Genomic DNA, 12946 nt, shown 5'->3' with positions numbered 1-12946 from the left:
CATTTTTTTCACAAGGCAGTGCCCGGACATTGGTGGGGTTAAAGTGGGCAACGAGGAGTACAAACTAGCTGCCTATGCGGATGACATATTGTTTTACGTCACCCACCCAAGGACCACCTTTCCGAATCTGATATCAACTTTAAAAGAATATGGGAGGCTCTCCAACTTTCGAGTTAACCCGGACAAGTCGGAAACGCTAGAGATTAATAAAAACAGACTAGGGGACTATACATATTGAAAGTATTTCCCGTTTAGATGGGGGATAAAAGAACTTAATTACTTAGGAGTTAAAATTACCCCAACAATAGAGTCACTATTCCAGGCTAACTATATGCCACTTCTTAACGAGATCAAGAAAGAATCGAACAGAATCTCAAGAGGACAGTTATCATGGGGAGGAAGAATGAATCTATATAAGATGATAATTTTACCAAAAATCATATATAGGATGCAAATGCTTCCAATTGCACTCCCACAGATTTACCTTAAAAGTTTGCACACTATGTTGTCGAGGTTTATTTGGAGAGGGAAAAAAACCTTGCATAAATTTCACACAGTTAATTAAAGATAAGACGAAAGGGGGGTGGGGGGCACCTGACATTAGAAAATATTATGAGGCAATCGCCTTATCATGTATACTAGATTGGGTCAAAAATAACAAAGAAAAACAATGGGTGAAAATGGAGAATAGAATGAGTGAAGTTGAATTGGGTAGGATAGTATTGATCCCACCACACTGTAGAAAACTGAGCATGGAAACAATGCAGAGCACTAAGCACGCACTTAAAATATGGGATAACCTGCACAAAAGGGAGCACTGGGAATTTAACTCACCACTAATCCCGCTTAAGGACACAGAATATTTCACTCCGGGTAAAGAGGATATGTTTGGGAAATGGATATTGAAGGAAGACGCCCAATTAAAAGACGTCATGAGACAGGGCAAAATTTGCACCAAGAACTAAAAGATAAAGGCGCATGGTTTGTCATAGACCCCTGGCGATACAATCAACTGAAACATTTTGTTGACTCACTCCCGCAGCCAATTAGGTCGACAGAAAATCTGCTACCCCTGGAGAAAATATGCATGGAGAAAAAAGGGAAAGGGAGGCTCTCTAAGATCTATAGAGTTTTAACAGAATTAGGGAGCGCGGAAATTCCTCCATATATTGAGAAGTGGGAGAAGGAATTGGATATAAAGCTTAATGAACGGGTGATATGGAAGATATTGAAAAGGGTGAACACCACCTCGGTTGACTGTAAGTTAATGGAGATGAACTACAAGTGCCTCGCAAGAATGTACACCACCCCCGATAGAACACATAGAATTCAGAGTGAAACCTCACAACTATGCTGGAGGGGATGTAATGAAATTGGGACAATGGCGCATATTTGGTGGCAGTGCCCGGAAATTAAGAAATACTGGGACGAGATAAGGAGTATTATAAGTGAGATTACTAATATTGACATCCCAGACGATCCTTGGGTGTGCCTATTTCACGGGAGTGAAATGCCCACGAAGACATACTTGAAATCGCTATTACCACAACTTATAAATACGGCCAAAAGTCTTATACACAGATATTGGTAGGATAAAGGAAGACCTTCAATGCGGGAGTGGCTCAACAAAATCCATGAAATTTATTATCTTGAATATCTGAGGTTCAGTGAAGGGATGGGATTGGAAGCTTTCAAAATGAAATGGAAAAATTGGGTAAGATATAGGTACTCAATACGAGCGACTGAAGTGAGGGGTATTTAGTTGGAGGCCTCATAGTAAATAAAGAAACCAGACAGTTAAGATCGGTGAAAGTGTGATGAGTGAAGGGGTGGATTCGACAGGAGCAACGGGAGAACAGGAGCGGGAGTATAGAAGGAAGTAAGAGAAAGGAGGGGGAGGACTTGAGGGGGAGGATAAGGAGAAGGGCGGGTTGGGGGCATGCGTGAGGGTAGCAATGGGGATAGAAAATTTGGTGGGGCTGAGTTGCATTCTAAAGCATTACGACTGATTTGCTAATGACTGATGATAACGCCACAATGATGTGATGATGTAAGGGACAAGACTGTACTGTAAAGTTGAAGTAACAGCCCCGGAAAATAGTTCACTGAAGTGGCAAAGGAAAAAACATTTTCAGGCTTTTTTTATTTGTTTAGCAAAAAATAAAAAACTCAGGGGTGATTAAATACCACAAAAAGAAAGTTATGTCTGTCTTAAAAAAAATTATAAAAACTTAGTTTGCATGACCACGCAATTGTCATTTAAAATGCAAGAGCGCCGAAAGCTGAAAATTGGCCTGGGCAAGAAGGTGCGAAAGTGCCCAGTATTGAAGTGACAGCTGAGCTAGGCATAGCTAAGCTACTTATTTATTTAAAAAAAAGTCCAAAAGTGCAGCGATTGAAATAACAATGAATCCAAAGTAGAGACGATGGATGTACCCGTCACCAACTTCAGTGTATGTAAACAGCAGCACTCGCCACCACGTGGTAAAATAATCTGCTTACCAGATGGCTGGAACTGGTATGCGTGTTATAACAACCAAAGGCACATCTCCCATATCCAGCTACTATATAAAATCCCACACAGGCAGATGATAGGTCTCCAGATGGTATTCACACTATACAGGCTTCTCCAGGTTCTCACATCAAATGTAAGGCATTCAGTTTATTGGTTGACGATACCCAGTGAAGGAAATAAGTAACCAATAGTGAAGCCCACAATGACATTTAAAGGAACTTTATTGTAGTAACTTACAGTTAAAATTCGAAGGTGCATGCATCACAAGAAACGATTGGCTGCAGCATTCAGCGTGCTAGTGACAACCTGCCTGACATGTTTCATCGCAAATGGATATCATCAGAGGCGTGGCTTCACTGACACCAGCACATCCTTAATATATGGGAGCCAATTGTATCTGATTGGGAGGAATTAACCTCCAAGACAGCAGCTGAGTGTGGTATACAATCAAGCGGTGCAACACGCTGTGTGCGTGCGCACCAAAAAACAACTCATCTCAATGGCTTTAAGGTTCGGGTGACGTGAGATGTGGATTATTATCCACCGCACCATTACGTTCACGCGGAAGCGTTTGAACAGTCACTGCCCCTATGGCGCATGCGCAGCTTAACCGGACGCTTCTATTGGCTTGCAACTTAACAACATCTGATGCCGGACTGGCGTCCGCCGCATAATTGCGTCAGGCAAAGAAATTACTTCAATGGAGAGCGGATGTATCGCACATCCGAGCTCGAAGGAAAAAATAAGTATACAGGAAGTCCCAATAGCTCAAGACCGCGATAGTGGGACAAAATGCGCTCCCGCATTACGGTGCATGGGCAAGAAAAAGGACCTGTAAACCCATAATAAAACCACCCCATGCAATATTGATAGCAAGGAGCTGCCAAATGTCCTAATTAGTTGTTAAAACCAAATCAGCATAAGATAATTAATAAAAAATAATAATAAGGAATACCTGTGGGGAGGCTATGGAGGAAGACACCCAGGAGGTAAAACCCATTACAAATATAACAATAAAAAAAAAAATATTAAAATAAAGAGAACTTATTTGGATAAAAACATTGATTTATAAAACGTAGCATTAACTACACATTGGCAAGAATAAGAGGGAGGACTCAATAGAAGAAAATGAAATACAATACAAATAATGTCAATAAAAATTGGAGCATTATAAGTAGTAAATGATAAAAAATATATATGTTCAGCTGTTATTTATGAAACTGTTAACGTCCCATTCTACATTCATCCCAAAAGGGGTATAGCACTTTAAAGGGGTTGTAAAGGTAATTTTTTTTTTTTTTTAAATAACAAACATGTTATACTTACCTTCACTGTGCAGCTCGTTCTGCACAGAGTGGCCCCGAACCTGCTCTTCTGGGGTCCCTCGGCGGCTGTCTCAGCTCCTCCCCGCAATAACTAACCACCTTAATGCGAGCTCTCTCGCATGGTGGTTAGTTATTGCGGGCGCGCTCCCGTGATACAGCCGGCGGCTATAGCTGCTCGCTGTATCACTTGGCCCCGCCCCCGGCGCGCCGCGTCATTGGCTGTTATTGACAGCAGCGCGAGCCAATGGCTGCACTGCTTTCAATCCATCCACTATAGCCAATCAGTGACCAGGCTGATCGGCTGAATGGAGGTCGGGAACGAGCGGCCAAGTTTCGAGGTGTCAGGTAAGTAAAACGGGGCTGGGGGCAGCGGTATTTTCAAAAGTTTTTTCACCTTAATGCATAGAATGCATTAAGGTGAAAAAATTTATACCTTTGCAACCCCTTTAAGTTATATATCCAGCGGGTCTCCAGCCGCGAGATTTCTCTCTTAGTAAAGCTGCCTCACCAATGGGGTGTGAAGCGATCGATAGCAATAATAGTTGTTCCCGCTGTGTTCATTAACCCACACATTCATTGCTCTCATTGTGCGGCCTACATACTGTAGACCGCATGGGCAAATTAACAGATACATCACATTTTTCAATGTGCATGTTATAAAAGTATCAATATTGTAAATTCTTGCGGTGGTATGGGACTTGAATTGACTAATTTTTCTATCTTTATTTTTATTGACGTGACATACTGCACATTTACGGCAGGGAAAAAAGCACTTAGATTTTTGAAAAAATGATACTCTATTTGGTGCATCTAAAATATTGGGAGCAATCTGCAACTTCAGAGGTGGTACCCCCCTGAAGATCACCTGTGGATGCTCAGGTAGAACAGGGCCCACGTCTTTATCATTTTTTAATACAGCCCAGTGTTTTTTCTTGATCTTTTTTATTTCATAATGTTGCCCATGAATAAGTGGTGATCAAAGAAAAATTATGGATGTTATCGTTATTTGCAGATTTATACCTTCCTTTCAACATGGTGGTCCATTGACATAATTTCCTTGCCTGACGCAATGACGTGGCGGACGCCAGTCCGGCGTCAGATGTTGTTAAGTAGCAAGCCAATAGAAGCGTCCGGTTAAGCCGCGCATGCGCCGTAGGGGCAGGGGCTGTTCGAACGCTTCCGGGTGAACGTAATAGCGCAGTGGACATTATCCCCGCATCTGATGTCACCTGAACCTTAAAGCCAATAAGATGTGTTGTTTTTTGGTGTGCACGCGCACAGCGTTCTGCACTGCTTGATTGTATACCACACTCAGCTGCTGTCTTGGAGGTTAATTCCTCCCAATCAGATGCAATTGGCTCCCATATATTAAGGGTGTGCTGGTGTCAGTGAAGCCACGCCTCTGATGATATCCATTTGCGATGAAACATGTCAGGCAGGTTGACACTAGCACGCTGAATGCTGCAACCGATCTTTTCTTGTGATGCATGCACCTTTGAATTTCAATTGTAAGTTACTACAATTTCCTTTAATTGTCATTGCGGGCTTCACTATTGGTTACTTATTTCCTTCACTGGGTATTGTCGACCGATTAACTGAATGCCTTACAACTGATGTGAGAACCTGGAAAAGCCTGTATAGTGTGAATACCATCTGGAGACCTATCATCTGTCTGTGTGGGATTTTATATAGAAGCTGGATATGGGAGATGTGCCTTTGGTTGTAATAACACGCATACCAGTTCCAGCCATCTGGTAAGCAGATTATTTTACCACGTGGTGGCGAGTGCTGCTGTTTACATACACTGAAGTTGGTGACAGGTACCATCTTCTCTACTGTGGACTCATTGTTATTTTAAGCGCCGCACTTTTGGACTTTCTTATTATGTTATCTTTGGTTATCAACACACTGTGCTGGCTGCTTTGACCTATCTTGCTGTTCAGATTAGCACGGATACTGACGGACTTGTATTACTTATTTATTTATGCATATGTCAGTTAAACTACAGCACATATTTATAAAATCAATAATGGACATCTAATAGCATGAAAAAATGCTTTGTTGGGTCTTAAATTACCAAAATGATAAAAGAGTAACTCTCCTCACTGAGTGATCAATGTACATTCCAAGGATTTTAATAAACTTTGTTGCAGAGTCCTAGTTGTTTCTGTTCTTAAGAAAAAGTATGTTCTACTGTGTCCTGGGAATTCTGGTTCCTGAATGGGAGTGTTTGTGTTCAATATAATCACCTGATTATCTTTCAGCATTCTAATGGGGAAAGTTGCAGTGTCTGCATCCCTTAATGAACCCTTAAGGAGTATTGCATCCAGGGCTTTTTTTCAGTGGGAACGCGGGGGAACGCAGTTCCGGCACCTCCTGGGCTGACTGTATGTAATGGCAAGGGGTGCTGGGGTGTGCTGCAGGGTATTGATGCTCACTGCTAGGGATCTATTCTAGCTGGAGGGGATCTATTTTTGCAGGGGGGTCTATTGTTGCTGAGGAGTTCTATTGTTGCTGGTGGGGGACCTATTGTTGCTAGGAGTGGGTCTTATGTTGCTGGGGGGTCAGTTGTTGCTGAAGGAGACCTACTGCTGGGGGATCTATTGTTGCTGGCTGAAGGGGATATATTTTACTGCTTTTCTTGATATCATTACCAAATTCCATACAAATTACTTAGAACCACAAAATGATACTTGGTTCTGTATTGTCTAAAAGGGGCGGTACTGGGAGGTGGGTAGGGGATGGAACCAAGGGACGGTACTCGGAGGTGGGTAGGGGCGGGGAAAAGGGGTGACTCGGAAAAGAGGAGTTTCTGCACCTATTGTCTGAGAAAAAAAGCCCTGATTGCATCAAACATATAATTCCTATTGCAGAAGATGCTTACATTTTTGCTAGTATCTTAGTGCAGAATTCAGCCAAAATCAGTGGACACAAGCAGGAAATGACATTTCTGTGGAGGTTCTGTACAGAACCGTGTACAGAAACCCTCCAGATTGCCCCCCCTAAATACTTACTTGAGCCTGATATCTATACAGCAATGTGCATAAGAGTAGCGTCTCTCTCGGCTCTTGCTCCTCGTTGAACAGAGAGGCAGCGGCAGAAGCCAATCACAGCCAGTGAGAGGGGGCAGAGCTGAGCTGTGCTCTGTGTGTCAATGGACAGACAGAGCCGACTCAGGAGCAAGCACGCAGGAGTGCACCCATAGCAAGCCCCTTGCTATGGGGCACTAACCAGGGCGGTGGGGGACCCAAGAAGAGGAGGATTGGGGCTGCTCTGTGCAAAACCATTGCACAGAACAGGTGAGAATAACATGTTTGTTAATTTTAGAAAATGAAAATGATGCCTTTAGAATCACAATTCAAATATCTATTGTGTTGCAGTTGTACATGATATTTTTTATTTGCTATAATGTTTTTGTTTTTTTTTTCACAAGTAGAGTTACTCTTTAACTGCTTGCCGACCAGCCACTGCAGAATGGCACGGCTGGGCGAAACAACGTTACCTTACCCCGCTTCACCTCTTGGCCATTAGAAGCGTTAGCGCCCGCACCATGTGCTCGAAGCCAATTCGAGTGCCCAGCAGGCGCGATGACCGCCGGGAACCCGCGATCGCTCGTGACAGAGCGAAACCTGGGATCTGTGTGTGTAAACACACAGATCCCGGTTCTCTCAAGGGAGAGGAGACAGATTGTGTGTTCATACAAAGTATGAACACCGATTTCTCTCTTCCCCTAGTCAGTCCAACCCCCCCACAGTTAGAACACACCTAGGGAACACAGTTAACCCCTTGTTCTCCCCTAGTGTTAACCCCTTCCCTGCCAGTGACATTTATACAGTAATCAGAGCATTTTTATAGCACTGATCGCTGTATAATTGTCAATGGTCCTAAAAGTGTCCAATTTGTCTGCCGCAATATCACAGTCCCGATAAAAATCACATTACTAGTAAAAAATAATAATAATTATAATACAAATGCCACAAATCTATCCTCTATTTTGTAGACACTATAACTTTTGCGCAAACCAATCAATATACGCTTATTGTGATTTTTTTTACCAAAAATATGTAGAAGAATACATATCGGCCTAAACTGAGGAAAAAATTTGTTTTTTTGAAAAAAAATGTGGGGTATTTATTATAGCAAAAAAAAAAAAATACACTTACCTCCTTTTAAGAAGTAACTAAAAGGAATAATTAATCGGTTTATGTTTGTAAGCATAATTTATTTTTCTGAGCATAGTTAAGGTGTGCACCTAATTATTACATTCCTTTTGAGGACAAACATTTCCTATCAGACTGAACCAATACTTTAGTAGGTACAGCATGGACTCCAGAGGGAGAGACATCATTTTGCCCCTGTACAAATCATTAGTAAGACCTCATCTGGAATATGCAGTTCAGTTTTGGGCACCAGTTCACAAAAAATGATATCAGGGAACAGGAGAAATTGCAGAGAAGATCAACCAAACTGATAAAAGGCATGGAGGAGCTCAGTTATGAAGAAAGATAGGAGGAACTAATATTTATTCTCTCTCTTGAGAAGAGGAGATTGGGGGGGGGGGGGGGGAAATGATCAACATGTGTAAATACATAAGGGGTCCATATAATGAACTTGGGGTTGAGGTTTTCACCTTAAGGTCATCATAGGGGATGACCTTCCTCTTTTCATCTAGAGGAAAAGAGATTTCATCTCCAAATACGGAAAGTTTCTTCACAGTGAGAGTTGTGAAAATGTGGAATAGACTAGACTCCCTCCAGAGGTGGTTCTGGCCAGCTTAGTAGATGGCAGTAATAAAGGCCTGGATTCTTTTCAAAATGTACATAATATAACTGGGTATCAATATTTGTTAGATAAAGTTGATCCAGGGAATATCCGATTGCCCCTCGGGGGATCAGGAAGGAATTTTTCCCCCTTCTGTAGCAAATTGGATCATGCTTTGCTGGGGTTTTTCCATCTTCCTTTGGATCAACTGTCGGTATGTCGGTATATAATTTTTTTTTTTTTTTTATTGGTTGAACTAGATGGACTTGTGTTTTTTTTTCAACCTGACTAACTATGTAACTATGTATGAAATAGTTTAATAATACACTATTAAAAAGATTAATTTAACATAATTTGAGAAGTTTTTAGTAATGTTTTATTGCTGGATGCAATACAGGTAAGAGCAATATGTGGTAGTAGTAACAGGGAGGTGCCATGTTGCAATTTCTATGTTTTCATATATATGTTATTGCCAGAAAGGTGCTATTTTACTAAATAATTGTTATCTTTTTCAGAGGAGGGGTATAAAACCACAGAGCTGCCAGAGATGCTCCTTATTGTAGATTAAAATGAAGCCAGAGAGATAGCTTATTGCCAGGGTATTAAAAAATTGTAAAGTACATTAGAACGTTTTTCTCAGCTACACACCACCACACATGCTATATTATTTTTTATCTTGGATACAATACTAGTTTACAACAACCACTGAGTGTTTCTGACAATCCACCTCAGTGTGAAGCAATGCTGCAAACATGAATAGCATGTAAGAAAATCAGAACTCATCTGGTTACAGTTCCACTCTGTTTACAAGAGTGTAGAGATGGAAGGGAGCTATGGAAAGATAGGCCAGTGTAAACTGCAACTGAAACATTGATCTTTAATAATAAGGAAAAAACAATGTACTAATGCAATACAGGCACACAAGTCTTTATCAGGAAATGTGTTTTGGGCTGAGTAACCTCAGTTGCCTCAAGCATAGAACTGCTCCCATCAGTAGCTGATTTGGGTTAACAGTTGTACCCAAGACAGGTGTACCTGTGAAAATGTTAGTTGTGAACCAACATCTGTGCCAAACGTCTTTTTTAAAACAAGTACTAAAGTACTAAGTACTTTAGTCTGTATCATCATCTTATGTTGTTTGCGGCTCTGAGGTTATCTAAGAATGGAGTGAACAAGAGCTGGGATGCAAAAGCATCTACTAAAAAAAGTATGTTACCTGAAACTAAAGCCAGCCATACATTATTCAAATTTTGTCCCGTTCAGCAAATCTCAATCCATGTATGGCTACCCTGGTTGTACACAAGTTAATTCTATCTATCAAGATGTGAACTTGCCGGGTTTTTCCTCAAACCGTTAGTACGACGTGCTTGGAAAAGTTCATTAAGTATGGTGCAAAAATCAATATAGCCATATATCAGTGCTCCCACACTCATCAGAGGTGTATGACCCTCAGCGCTAGCAAAAGAGTCAAATAAACATCTCTTCTTCTTTGCAAAATAGCTCAAGCTCTTTCAGATTGGATGGAGACTGTCTGTGAACAGCAATTTTCAAGTCTTGCCACAGATTCTCAATTAGATTTAGGTCTGGACTTTGACTGGGCCATTCTAACACACGAATATGCTTTGATCTAAACCTTTCCATTGTGGCTCTGGCTGTATGTTTAGGATCATTGTCCTGCTGGAAGGTGAATCTCTGCCTCAGTCTCAAGTCTTTTGCAGACTCTAACAGGTTTTCTTCAAAGATTTCCCTGTATTTGGCTCCATCCATCTTCCCATCCACTCTGACCAGCTTCCCTGTCCCTGCTGAAGAAAAGCATCCCCACAACATGATGCTGCCACCACCATGTTTCACGGTGGTGATGGTGTGTTCAGGGTGATGTGCAATGTTAGTTTTCCACCACACATAGCGTTTAGCTTTTAGGGGTAAAGTTCAATTTTTGTCTCATCTGACCAGAGCACCTTCATCCACATATTTGCTGTGTCCACCACATGGCTTCTCGTATACTGCAAATGGGACTTCTTATGGGACTTCTTATTCTTTCAACAATGGCATTCTTGCATTTTGCCACTCTTCCATAAAGCCAGATTTGTGGAGTGCACAACTAATAGTTGTCCTGTGGACAGATTCTCCCAGCTGTGGATCTCTGCAGCTCCTCCAGAATTACTATGGGCCTACTGGCTGCTTCTCTGATTAAATTAATGCTTTTTTTGTGCGACCTCTCAGTTTAGGTGGTTGGCCATGTCTTGGTAGGTTTGCAGTTGTACCAGACTCTTTCCATTTTCCATGATGGATTGAACAGTGCTCTGTGAAATGTTTAAATACTTGGTGTAAAGAACATAGCACATATCATGAGGGACTCCATTTTAATTCTAAGACACCATTTCACGTTTTACAGGAAAATTGAGAAAACTCAAATATGAGTTTCAGCTGAAACCCACATCATCTTTAAGCTGTAATCTATAGAACATGTCTAACTCAGGGTTACATATAAATTTAAATATAGCTAGAATGTGGAGTTTGTCCTAGCTCATGTTTGTTCTTGATAAGATAAATGTTTCCCTCAACATCTGTTTAAGAATACATATATACTGTTATAGTGAAAATGATGCAAGATTTTGTCTTATAACACCAGCTAATAGTTAAATATTAACTGAACTTATTTTCATTTCAATGACATGTATAAGGTTAGTAAAACTCCTCCCATCCCTCAAACAACATATATACTGTATCATTGACCACTGCTAATTAGATGTCATTAAGTGGCTAAGCAAACCTGTCTCCTGTGTCACTTTATTGATATCTCCAGGCCTGGGGGTCAACGGAGGTCTTCCTGCATTACCTGAACCTATCTGGGTGGTCTTAGAAGCTGAAATTGCCTACAATCTGGGGGCTCGCCGGGAAAAAAAGCCAAATAAAATCATATCTGAAGGTAAGTCTTCATTTTGTCTTTATTGACGAAATATTTCTTGCCTCAGCTCTGATTAAAGCTTTTTAGACCCGTAAATTAGTAGGGGATAAGAACCACGCCAGAGGTTAATATTGGAGGGTTTTTGGGAAACCCACAAAGATAAGCAGTACTGCATACACATATATAGAGACATTCCTTTTGGGAAGGGATATGAAGTGGTTAATGAGGAAATAGACTCCGGTGACCCCAAAATCCTTTGCTTTTTCTTATCTATCGCATTAGAAGTTATAAGATAATCTGTTGTGTGTGTGTGGGTCAGAAGACTGGGTGGTAAGAACAGTCGACTCCCACTGTCAATATGGGTCAGAAACAAGGTAAAGAAGATCCTCCCCCTCTTCCCAATCCAGGAGAAACGTGTAAGGATTTTGTAGCCAGAATTTGTGGTACTAATTATGAATTCATAGTCCCATGGGTTTCAAATTTAGCGGGATGGACCGAAGCCATACACAGTGTAGACCCTTTTCCCCGGGATGGCGCTAATGATGAATTTCACATAGATATGATAAAAGGATTGTGTTTAGGAGATAAGAGAGCTTTCCCTTGGTACCCCGGGGATCCTCAATGGGATATGGATTATATGGAAAAGGGAGGAGAGAACTGGTTAAAATACGCCCCATATTGGTTTCAGAGGGATAATAAGAAACAGAAAAAGCCCACCAAATGTTTAAGTAAGGAAGATTATGACCAGAAACATAGAGAAGAAGCCGATAAAAAGAGATTTGTCCCTGACCCAATAGCCCCACCCCTGCCAATAGTCAGTCATCCTCCACCCGCATATGTACATGTCTATCCAAGTTTAAGAAAGGAAGATATTGGTCTCCTGGCTGGACATTATGCAACCAGACAACGGCAGGTCCCCCTCGCTCCACAACCACAACAGCAGATCCCTCCCGCTCCACAACAAGATAGACAGCACCCACAGAGGGCCCGAGTCGAGGTAGGGGAACCAGAAGATGATCAGGGAGCTATAGGAGGGGTAGTTTCACCACCTGGCCAAGAGCAGGAGGAAGAAGACGTTAAAGGGGATAGAATACTTAGTCCCCCTAAAACAAAGAGTGGAACTGTATATAGTAACACTAACCTTCAAGCACCTTTCATGACCATTGGAAATGAATTATTAAAAAAGGTAATAGACATTGAGGACATTGACAGGATAGTAAAACATTGCCCCAAACCCACCGCCTCTGCAGGTGGCACTTTAACTTACTTAAAAAAGGCCTGTAAGGGTAGAAATTACACACAGGAAGACATGCGTCTTATCATTGATGGTATCATAGGAAACACCAGTTCCTGGAGCTGGGCAAATGTTCCAAGTATAAACACTATTGACACTGGAAACGCGGGAGCATATGGGCTAAACACAGTACCAGGTAGGGA

This window comes from Aquarana catesbeiana, linkage group LG10 (assembly GCF_042186555.1).
Source record: "Aquarana catesbeiana isolate 2022-GZ linkage group LG10, ASM4218655v1, whole genome shotgun sequence".
In the NCBI taxonomy this organism is placed as follows: Eukaryota; Metazoa; Chordata; class Amphibia; order Anura; family Ranidae; genus Aquarana; species Aquarana catesbeiana.
This window is presented reverse-complemented; position numbering follows the sequence as displayed.